General features: G+C 41.3%; 1 protein-coding gene and 1 non-coding gene across 2 annotated transcripts in view; one reads left to right on the forward strand and one right to left on the reverse strand.

The window, feature by feature from the left end:
• LOC126213321 (peroxynitrite isomerase THAP4-like) overlaps positions 1-12,554 on the forward strand; it is a 257,176-nt gene that overhangs the window by 58,481 nt on the left and 186,141 nt on the right. The gene's annotated exons all lie outside the window — the stretch shown is intronic.
• Positions 1,119-1,193, reverse strand: Trnal-cag (transfer RNA leucine (anticodon CAG)). Its single transcript has one exon. It is a non-coding gene; the product is annotated as a tRNA-Leu (tRNA).

Here is a 12,554-nt window from a genome sequence, read left to right on the forward strand (position 1 = left end):
CGAACTTGCCGACAGGCTTGCCGAACGGGCTACGCGGAAACTGGTTCTGGAGATGGGCGTCCCTGAACCTAACCTGTGTTCTGACTTACGCCGTAGGGTTTTTTGGCTTTCGGAGATGGAATGGTGTAACACAACTGTGTGTCAGTAAAGAGGCTACGAATGTGTGGAAGACTTTCATGCAGGCCTCTCACAGGGAATCTGTTGTCTTCTGCTGGCTCCGCATTGGCCACGCTTGGGCAACCCACGGTCACCTCCTGCGCCACGGAGACCTGCCCGAGTGTCGGTGCGGTGCCCGGTTGACAGTGGCCCATATTCAGGTGCACTGCCTCACTTCGTCTGCACAGCAATGAAATCTTGGGTTACCGGAGTCATTGCCACTAATTTTATCTGACAGTGCCTCATCGGCTGATTTAGTTGTAGTTTTTTTAGTTTATGAGGATGGGTTTTTTCATTTGATCTAAGTTTTAATACATGTCCTTTGTCCCTCTGTGTCCTCCACCCTAGTGCTTCTAGGGTGGAGTTTTTAATGTGTTGCAGAGTGGCTGGCTGCTCCTTTTTTTTTTCTCATGGGCAGCCAGTCTGCTTTGTTGTTTTAATCTCTTCGTCCCATTTGTTGCATTCCTGTGGTTTTCTTGTTCCCTTTTGTCCATTTACATGTTTGTTGCCCTTAATCGTTCTTGTGATTATTCCTTTCATTCTGTTTTGAGTTGTCAGTCTTGTTTGTTTTATTCTCACACTTGTGGCACTGTTTTATTCGCGACAAGAGACTGATGACACATTTGGTCCATTTCTCCCGCTTTTAATCCAACCAACCAAACTTTCAGTTTATCCAGGTCCCATCTCCTTAAATTCCCACCATTTTGCAGTTTCTTTAGCTTTAATCTACAGTTCATAACCAATAGATTGTGGTCAGAGTCCACGTCTACCTCTGGAAATGTCTTACAGTTAAAAACCTGGTTCCTGAATCTCTGTCTTACCATTATATAGTCCATCTGAAACCTTCCAGTATTTCCAGGCCTCTGCCATGTACACAACGTTCTTTCATGATTCCAGAATGACATTTTCATTCTGCAGCAGAGTGAGCACTGGTATGAAACTTTCTGGCAGATTAAAACTGTGTGCCGGACCGAGACTCGAACTCGGGACCTTTGCCTTCTGCGGGCAAGTGCTCTACCAACTGAGCTACCCAAGCATGACTCACGCCCTGTCCTCACAGCTTTACCTCTGCCAGTACCTCGTCTCCTACCTTTCAAACTTCACAGAAGCTCTCCTGCAGACCTTGCAGAACTAGCACTCCTGAAAGAAAGGATATTGCGGAGACATGGCTTAGCCACAGCCTGGGGGCTGGAGAGTGAAAATCTCATTCTGGAAACATCCCTCAGGCTGTGGCTAAGCCATGTCTCCGCAATATCCTTTCTTTCGAACCAAGTGTTAGCTATGATTAAGTTACACTCTGTGCAAAATTCTACCAGGCAGCTTCCTCTTTCATTTCTTACCCCATTCCATATTCACCTACTAAGTTTCCTTCTCTTCCTTTTCCTACTATCAAATTCCAGTCACCCATGACTATTAAATTTTCATCTCCCTTCACAATCTGAATAATTTCTTTTATCCCATCGTACATTTCATCAATCTCTTTGTCATCTGCGGAGCTAGTTGACATATAAACTTGTACTACAGTGGTAGGCGTGGGCTTCGTGTCTATCTTGGCTACGATAATGCGTTCACTATGCTGTTCGTAGTAGCTTACCCACACCCCAATTTTTTTATTCATTATTAAACCTACTTTAGCATTACCCCTATATGATTTTGTATTTATAACTCTATATTCACCTGACTAGAAGTCTTGTCCCTAAACTTCACTGATTCCCATTATATCTAACTTTAACCTAGTCATTTCCCCGTTTTAAATTTTCTAATCTACCTGCCTGATTAAGGGATCTGACATTCCACACTCTGATATGTAGAACGCCAGTTTTCTTTCTCCTGATAGTGACGCCCTCCTGGGTAGTCCCCGCCCGAAGATCCGAATGGGAGACTATTTCACATCTGGAATCTTATGCCCAAGAGGACGTCGTTGTTATTTAACCATACAGGAAAGCTGCATGCCCTCGGGGAAAAATTACAGCTGTAGTTTCCCCTTGCTTTCAGCCATTCGCAGTACCAGCACAGCAAAGCTGTTTTGGTTAATGTCACAAGGCCAGATCAGTCTATTATCCAGACTGTTGCCCCTGCAACTATTGAAAAGGCTGTTGCCCGTCTTCAGGAACCACTCATTTGTCTGGCCTCTCAACAGACACCCCTCCTTTGTAGTTGCACCTACAGTACGGCTATCTGTATCGCTGAGGCACGCGAGCCTTCCCACCAACGGCAAGGTCCGTGGTTCATGGGGGGGGGGGGGGTTGACGACAGTACTTAACTTTGAGAATTACAAGAATTACATAGATGCGTCACAAGCCAAGGGCGACAGACAAAATAAAGCAAGCTTCTTCGGTATATACAATTCCTAATACAAGTGAAGTCATACAGGTGACGCTTCTATTCAGGTCACTAGTCTCGAGCTTCTCTTCGACTGGGCCGCTACCATCGGGCGTGACGCTTATGCCCTCTTCACATAGAGGCTGCTGCTGTCGCATTGTTGTCCAGGAGAGGGGTCGGTCAGCGTGCAGTTAGCAGACTTCTTGTCAGAGCCTTCTCCGCGCTATCGTCCCCGACTGGCGTGCTGGCGCTTGACTTAACGCTGTAGCACACAGTTCAGTCAGACATTGAGATGCGTGAAAAATTCCGTTTTGCTTAAAAGTGAGCAGAATTTCATACCTTTCCTACACTTTTTTTGGCTTACATGCTAAATGTCAAATATTTAACACATTCACTCATTTGTGAAGAATTCAGACATTTGAAGCCATTTTGTACACGGCCGTTGGATTCTTTAAAGAATATGTGGTATACTAGTGGTAGAGCAATTGGTCACCTGAGGATATTGCAGGGGCTGCAAGTTATATGTTGTAAAGCTTACAAAGCATTGTGCTTTATCACAAATGTATTGAAATATCCTCTTCGTAGTATGATGATGATGATTTGCAGTGGCTGAGCGGCATCTTGCAAGTGTTTCAATATTGTACTTTCCTACCGAGGAAAGCACCTACACTTAAACATGGATACCAAACCACTTACTGATGTTGGCAATCTCCACGTCATTGAGAGGCGAAGACTAGGTTAAAGAAAGGTTGAAAAATTTCCGTAGTGCGATCGCGTGACTTCTCGGTGGGAGTAGTGTGACAAGGGGGTGCTGCCCCACATTCCATTGTTGCGAAATTTATTCAAGATGGCGCTGATGACATCATTCAAGATGGCGGCATGTAGACTTGGCAACAGTGCATGACGTCACCCAAGATGGCGGATTTTGGCGGGAAGTTGGAATTTTGACAGGAAGATAGGTCAATTGGGCTACCTTCACAAACCTAACCCTCCAGAAGAAAATTGGCGGGAAATTCAAATTCCAGTAGGATAATGCATCACACCACGAAAATGGCGGGAATGTATACCAATTGGGCTACGTCCACTAACCTAACCCCCAACCCCCTAGAAAATGGAGGGAAGTTCAAATTCCAACAGGATAATGCGCCACACCGCTCTTATCTCTACTAAGCAAATAAAAGCGCAGGAAAATAGCTCACTTGGCCTACCTCCACTAACCTAAGTCACCCGACTGCCACCTGTGTCTACGAACTGGCACCAACTTTTAATTTTTGCTGTAAACCAAACTCAGTTCCCATATTTCTATTAAGCTAACAAAATGGCGCCAAAGAAAGAACACTTTACTAACCCTCAGTCGCCAGACTGCCGCCACCTCCTAGGGATTTGTGGGAAAAGGACTTTATTTAAGCAATTCCATGCAGGTGTGTTCACCACAAGGTCAGGACTCCAACTGACTTAGTACACATCGCCACAACCAGAGGGCGCCACTGTGACGTCAGTCAAGATGGCTGCACCCAGTGTATCCATCATGTGGTGTAAGATTGTACACTTGACCTACCTCCACTAACCTAGCCCCCATCCCAAGAAAAATGGTGGGAAGTTCAAATTCCAGCACAACAATGGCAGGAAAACCGGACTTCTCTTTAACATTATTTAAACAATATCATGCAGGTGTGTTCGCCACGAGGTCCGAAGTCCAACTGACTTAGTACACATAGCTACCAGTAGAGGACGTCATTCCAGATGTCGGATTTTGGCACGAAGTTTGAATTTTGGGGGGAAGATATGCCAATTGGGCTACGTCCACTAACCTTACTCTCCATAAAAAAAAAAAAAAAAAAAAAAAATTGGTCTCAAGTCCGAATTCCAACACGATAATCTGTCACACCTACGAAAAAATGGTCTGAAAAGGTTAGTGGATGTGACCCAATTGGCCTAAGTCCACATAAACCTACGAATTCTCGCCAAGTTTGAATTTTGGCAGTCAGTTATGTTTTCGCTGCTAAGCTATGAAAACTGCGTCAACTAAAGTACACTTGTACTAACCTAAGTCACCACCTGTCGATTAGCAGGAAAAGGACTGATGTCTTTATTTCAAGCAGTACGGTCATCACTTATACTCCAACAGACTTCGAGATGGCAGCACCCAGTGTGCTTGCTACTAGGTCCAGACTCCAACTGACTTACAAGGGGAGGCCGCCAATTGTGAAATTCAGATTCGATTCATACTGCGCATAATAAAAGCTCATGGCCAGAGGTGTCATGTGGCAAAGCACCAAGATGCACTTCTCAGCCGTTGTCGAGAAAATCGACAGTTGAAAGAAACCGCTGCGGTGAAATACTCTCTACGATTAATAATTTTCTACAGCGTCGTGGCGCAGTGGTAAGCGCTCGGGTTCGTAATCCAAAGGTCGCCGGATCGAATCTCGCGCCATGCAATCTTTTTTTATTATTAGTTTTTTGTAATTCACACACACACACACACACACACACACATATATATATATATATATATATATATATATATATATATATATATATATATAAATGAATTACTTATGCATGTTCGTGAAGGCGGATCGCTCTCCAATTGTACCGCCTCCATTTTTCCGTTTGTTTAACAGGGTGTACCAAAGCTCTCACGTCCGCACCAATTTTCGACGATGTTATAAGTTGCGCTACTGTCGAAGTTAGCAGGCAACTACGCTGCTATGCGGCGGCTCGTTTCGGGCCCATTCAACATCTGTCCTTCAAGTGTAACGAGCGAGTAACGGAGTTTATATTTCATACCTGCCACAGCAAATTTGTGTTCGTGGGGTCTCTATTCTAATTCGAACGTTTGACTTACGCTATACGTATTCGTTTCGGAATATCGTTTCTACGTCTTCCGTTAACTATACGTGGTTAACATTATGAGGACAATTAATAACATTTATGAAAACAACTTTGTTTGCGGAAAACATAATGATGTTCGAAGTCGCCAGTTTTTCCACGACAAACGACTTTCAACAACTTATTATATGCATAATTGTTGCAACAGATAGCCGGGAATTTTATATATATATATATATATATATATATATATATATATATATATATATATATATATATATTGCCGGGAATTATATAATATATATATTGTGTGTGTGTGTGTGTGTGTGTGTGTGTGTGTGTGTGTGTGTGTGTGTACGTACACACACACATTTGAATTACAAAAAACAAATACTAAAAAAAAGGTTGCATGGCGCGAGATTCGATCCGGTGACCTTCGGATTACGAACCCGAGCGCTTACCGCTGCGCCACGACGCTTTAGAAAATTATTAATCGTAGAGAGTATTTCACCACAGCGGTTTCTTTTAACTGTCGATTTTCTCGACAACGGCTGAGAAGTGCGTCTTGGTGCTTTGCCACATTACACCTCTGGCCATGAGCATTTATTATGCGCAGTATGAATCGAATCTGAATTTCACAATTGGCGGCCTCCCCTTGTTAGTTCAAACTGTCGCCAGCAGAGGAGGCTACCCGTGACGCCACAGGTCAGCGGTACCCCGCGCACGCGCCACTGGTCCAGCGACCACTAACGTCACAGCCCTTGGTCGGACGGCGCCAAAGTTGTTTTGCTGGACAGTGGAATCTGCCCTGACGTCACACAACCGCCAGTTCACCACGTGGCTTGCTCAACGAAGAATGTTCTCGCAAGTCTCATTATTCAACCCACATGGCCCGATTACCTAATCCAAGATCGTTGCGAAACACATGCACGTATGCGTGAGCCATCGCTCGCGCCGAGCTACTTACCTCAACAAGTCAATCTAACACAAAGTTCCCAGCTCAAATTCTTATCTAGATACAAAAAAAAAAAAAAAAAAACTCATATAGGTAAGAAAACGTGTTCACTACAATTTCAACTACCTATTTTCAACTACTTTTCAATGTCCAGACCACCATCTCTTCCCACAATAATCCATGTAAAAGACTGCTTGCTAATCGTCAACTGTCAAAATCATACACCACCTTTTATTTACACAATTAGAGGCAGCACCACCACCAAGTGTATTAACCACTGAGTCCATACCCCCACTGACTTGGTTCATATTGATGCCACTAGAGGACGCTGTAGTGACAAGTACCGTAATCTAAGATGGCGGCACCTAGTGTGTTCACCACGAGGTCTAGTACCCAGTACCAACAGCAGAGAATGCTATCGACCTTTTCGTGACGTAAACAAAGATGGTGAGGGAAAACGACTCACTCTGCTCTGCCCTGCACAGGAGAGTAATCACTGACAGCAATCTATTTATTTTTGAAACAACAAACTTAACCATACAGTATATCTATCACAAAACACCCACCCAGATGTGCCCCGGGCCATGTTGCACAGCCCACAGACGTGCACCCAACTCATAATTTCAGTACACAGTAGCAAACTGCTCCTAAATAACTCTTCACACTGATGAGTTGATACACTCAATACTCGCAAACTATCCAAATAACGCATAGCAGAGCCTACAGATCCGCTCGCAAAATAAAGCAGCAGACGCGTGCAAGCACCCTCCACCGCACCCTGTCCACAGGATCGCGAAGTCACGCATCCGTCAGATGTCAAACCGTGCACAGCTCCTGCTCGGCTTCCGCAAGCATCAGTTGGTGGCACCCCCCTTCATACGTAACACAAGAGAAATTCCTATCAGCTAGATACCAATGATCACGCGATCGCACGCACAGCCCACGGAACCGTCAACTGTCAAACCACGCACAGTACCCCCGCCCGCGTCCCACAAGCGGAGCCATCTCATTCATTCTTCATTTCTCGGAAATTCCTATTTAAATACTTCTTCACCTAGATTCCTATCTGAAAGGAGTGACGACGTATTTACCGAGTGCAAACGCATTGCATAATTCCAAAGCGTAGCCTCCATACACGAGACACATTTCTTTATGGCCTATGACACCACTGACGTGCGCTTGTGTACTGTAATCATCATCACAATTGATTGAACAACAAGGAAAACGCGAATTCGATGTTCTAATGCCTCACTCCTTCCATTATGCATTACACTTCATCCATTCAACATACACATTCATTCGCGCCACTGTTTAGAGACTCCTATATCTGAACACACAGCAGCAATCAAGAACTATCACTTGCTCTTATCTAATAACTCACCCATCAGGTGTGGGAGCAAGGTCCCCCTTTTCTTTCTTTCTTTCAACAGCAAACAGCTATTTTTACATTGATCGCTAATTTGTGCCATCAACTTATCACCACCAATTGCCATACATATCTTCAAATACCTGAACACTCTTACTCAATTACACAGCGTACCCGATGAGGACATGAGCTTCAATATTACAGTTCTTAATCCAATAACCACCAAAACAACTACTAAATCCTCAAACTATATTTCATGTCTAACGCTCACAGCTCGTCGAGAAGAAAAAACCAATCAATAAAGACTCTTTTTCATATTGGAAACGCTTACGAACTACCATCAAATCCAACTATCACATACCCCATCGTACTATACAAAGCGATCGACCGAGTGCCGCCGGAGGCATGTCAAAGCCACATATCTGTCCATCTAAATAGCCGTCCACTCATACGCAGGACCATCATGCTAATGTGGACTATCTCTATACCTGCTCTCCAGCAATTGTCTAATGACGTACAGTCTGCAAATGGATTCCTGAATGGCCCAGATCTCTTTGTTCCCTGCATCTCCAACGGGAAATGTGAACTGTGTCTTCTCCAGCCAGCGAACCCCGCGTCATTCACGCTTCACTAGCAATTTCCATTCACAAATCTTCAACACTCACATAGATAAAAGCCTATCCACTCCTCCCAAAACGCACTTAATAATAAAAAAGCATTCTCCCTGTCTAAGCATAGATGTGTATGCATTTAGAACAAACAGACAAACATAATTCCAAGCACAGTCATACAGGAGATAAAAATGCCCTTAATTTCGGTTCTCCTACATTGTTGTAGATGTCCTAATGATACAGTCGTAGATGTGTCGTGTCATCCACTTGCCCATTCCTTCAACACACGCTTTCACTGAACTTGTTCTACTTATAGCGCATCCACCGTGTTATAATAATTTTGTACAAGCGTTTACGTGCCCACACACAACCCATCTCGTCTAGCTCAATAGAACATAATTCTATTTTCCACAGATAATCATATTCGATGAACAATTAAACCTACTAAATTATGCATACATATAGCCAAATATGCATAGACTTTTACCCACCTACACATCCCTCTCACTGAGGATAGGACATTCAATATTATATACTTAAACACAGATCCATCATAACAATATTCCAACACGCACCTTGTCCCTCTAGTAAATATAGAATTCCTTTACCTATACCGTGCAAAATGACCACTTTACATCAGAGTCGACCCAAGACGCTCTCAGAACAGTTCAGGTAATTCGAAAACCATTCCCGTTGACACAAATGCGTTAGTCTTTCTGATCAGAGCCTGCTCCCTTTTCTACAGACATCTCCAGACTCGTGTATACAAGAACACAAATATTTTTAATATAATATTATGAAATTTTCCTCGTACTCGTCGATACTAAGCACATACCAATATAGTCCAAATTATTTATCCACAGTCCTCATACTTTAGCGTGCTGTAGACCTCTGACTGACTGGATCTAAATGTAACAAATTTATATATTCACCCGCAATAACGAACTCTTCTTTGTAAGATATTCTAAATTAATTTATAATTTTTTACTAAAAGAACTAATTCCCGTCTCATGTATAGAGAACGTACAAAGACAGAGAACAATCACTTTTCTCTTTCAATTAAATAAAAATATTGTCTTTCAAAGAAGGATCCAATTTAGATGAGACCTTATAACGACCCAGCTCAAACACATCCCCCTATTCAGTCTTCTTCTTCAAAAAAATAAATTGAGACCCACAAAGAGGCATCGAAACATAATTGGGTAAGTAGAAAAATGAAATACATTATTTTGCCGAAGGTAGAGTTTAACCAACACAATACAGATTGCGAACAGCATGACAGGTATACCAGTAGTAGTTGTAACAAAAGAAAGTGCCTCGTGTTGTGCTGCACAATGTAATTGTTTGGTAATATTTTTAATTTTATTTTATGTGATACATAGTATTATGAGGACAGTATATCGTAAACAAACGAGAACATAGATTGTCCATGGGGAAAGGGTCGGTGCAGGGCAATAAGCCCCGCCTCCCCCTCACTGTCGTAGGGCTGTCAGTCTACGTCTGGGTTTTGTGCTTCCATGAAGGCAGAACTGACAGTGGTCATAGGGATTGTTGAGGCCAGTGTTACACTATCATATATCTTTGACAAAGATTTTTGCTGTGGCGTGAAAAAAGGTGTATTACACCGTCGTCATATTTTTCATCAAATTTCAAGATGGCGGACAATCACCTCTTATTATGTGCAGCAGTTGCTAATATCACAATTGCACTTGTTGTGTATTTGGAAGAAACGGCGGGAAAAAAGGGAAACATAATTAGATGAAGCCATAGGTATTACTTTGAGATAGTAAAAGCATTCAGCAGAATATGTTAAGAGAGCTGCCTGTGGAGGACATAAATTACTTACGAATGGATGAGTGTATTTCAGTATTTGCTCTGTAAAGTGGCTTCTCGTATTACAAAAAAGAATACTCGTTTGAGAAATGGTTTTTTATGTGCAGCGAACTGTGACACTGGGATTTCTTGACAGGACAGTGCTACTCTAATTTACAACACAGGAGTCGAATATCATATTGCACATTAACCAAAATAATTCCAGAAAAATGTGAAGCGATTTATAATAATAATAATAATAATAATAATAATGTCATTCGGCTGCTTACAGCAATACACAGTCAAGAGCATATATATCTACATAAACTACTATATCGATGTAAATTGGTTTACATAAAATAGGTACACATTAGAATAAAGTATTTCCATCTTCAAAAAAATTCGTCAGTGGTGTAAAACGTATTGTTCACTAGTAGCTTGTATAATTTAGCATTAAAAATACTTACAGGCAGTTCTTTAAAGTCAGCACTTAGTCCATTAAACATCCTTAGTCCAAGAACTAGGTTGGAGTTCTGCGATTTTGATAATCTGTGACATGGCACGTCTACATATGTTCTGTTTCTAGTATTACGGCGATGAATATCACTTCTCAACACAAAATTAGAGACATTGTTTCTAATGTACAATAAAACATTGTAGATGAAAAGGTTACTACTGTAAGAAACTGCATTTTAATAAACAGAGGTTTACAATGTTCTGTTGTATCAGAATCCATTATTGTTCTTATTACTTTCTTCTGTAAAAGTAAAATGTCATTTTCATGACAGCTACTACCCCACAGTAAGATACCATAAGACATGATGCTTTGGAAGAAGGCAAAATATGCTCATCTCACATAGTCATTGGGAACATGTCTTTTTAAATTTCTAATTAGATAAATAACTCTTGAAGGCCTAGCCAATATATTCTTAATGTGTGGTTCCCGTGTCAATTTATTGCCAATAGTATCATCTAAGAATTTAACAGTTTCTAATTAATTCTTGGTAGTTAGGAATCTCTTTGAGGCTAAAGTAAAGTGTCTGGGTTTTGTTTTCATTTAGTAAGAAGCCATTAGCTTTAAACCATAATGAGGACTGAGCAAGGGTATTTTCGGTCAGTGTTTTCAGTGTACCTAGATCAGAGCTTTTATGTGGAAAAGTTGTCATCAGCATACAATATTGTGTGAGAGTTTATAAGGGCAGGTCATTAATCATTAGTATAAACAGTAAAGGTCCAAGTGCCGACCCTTGAGGCACTCCGTACCTAACATTAACCAGATTTGATTTCTCCCTACCAATTCACACAACTTGTTGACGGTTCTCTAGAAAAGACCTGAACATATTTATACTGTTGTCATCAAAACCACAGTAAACTAGCTTATTCAGCACAGTGTCATGCTCTACACAGTCAAAGGCTCTGCTCAGGTCACAAAATGTAGCCTGGGCATAATCCCTAACCTCGAATACATATAGGACTAATTTTACGAGGGAGTCCATTGCATCCGTTGTAGATTTACCTTTCCTAAATCCAAACTGTTTATCACTAACTATATTTAGTTTACCCATGTAGACACCAACTTGCTCATACATAATTGTCTCTAAATTTTTTGAAAAAAAAAAAAAAACAGGCGTTAAGGATATAGGTCTGTAACTAGTGGGACAGTTCTTTTCCTCATTTTTATATATGGGCACAACTCTAGAAATTTTTAGTATGTCACGGAACTTACTTTCAACTAGGCATTTGTTAACACAAAAGGTTAAAGGATAAATCACACAATCAATAACATCTTTCAACAAATTACATGATATATCATAGTAATCAACTCTAACTGAAGGTTTGAAATTTTTCACTGTTTTTAGGATATTATTTGGGCTCACTTCTGTGAAAGTGAAGGTGCTTGGGGGAAGCTTTTCAAAGCAGCTGTCCATAATAGTAGGTGCCTTTTCAGGGGGTCTGTTTATTGAACTACTAATTTATTCAATGGACTGAATGCAATATTTACTAAATTCTTCTGGGGTAATGGCGATTTCCTCTTTGTGTTTAGTGTGTGCAGTGGAGTTTATTACACTCCAGGCCTTTTTGCATTTATTGTTAGATTTTTCAATGTTTACTATTTTATGCAGTTTCTTTGCTTCATTTATTGCCTTCCTACTTTTCTATTTAGCTTTAGCATTCAGTTCTTTATACAGTTCTGATTTACTGGTTTTGTACAGACTAGAATGCAGCATAACAGTATTTTTCAGTTGCCCTAACTGTGGAGTATACCATTCTTGTAATTACCACTAATATTCATGATACATTTTTTTTTTCAGAGGGATGTTATTTTCAAATATATTTAAAAAATATGGAGAAAAACTTGGCGAAAACAGTATCAGCTGAACAGTGTTGAAGCCTAATAGCACATGTGTCCTAACTGAAATAAGTGAGGGCATGTCTAAACCTATCCATCCTCTCTCTCTCTCTCTCTCTCTCTCTCTCTCTCTCTCTCTCTCTCTCTCTG

This window comes from Schistocerca nitens, chromosome 11 (genome assembly GCF_023898315.1).
Source record: "Schistocerca nitens isolate TAMUIC-IGC-003100 chromosome 11, iqSchNite1.1, whole genome shotgun sequence".
NCBI lineage: Eukaryota > Metazoa > Arthropoda > Insecta > Orthoptera > Acrididae > Schistocerca > Schistocerca nitens.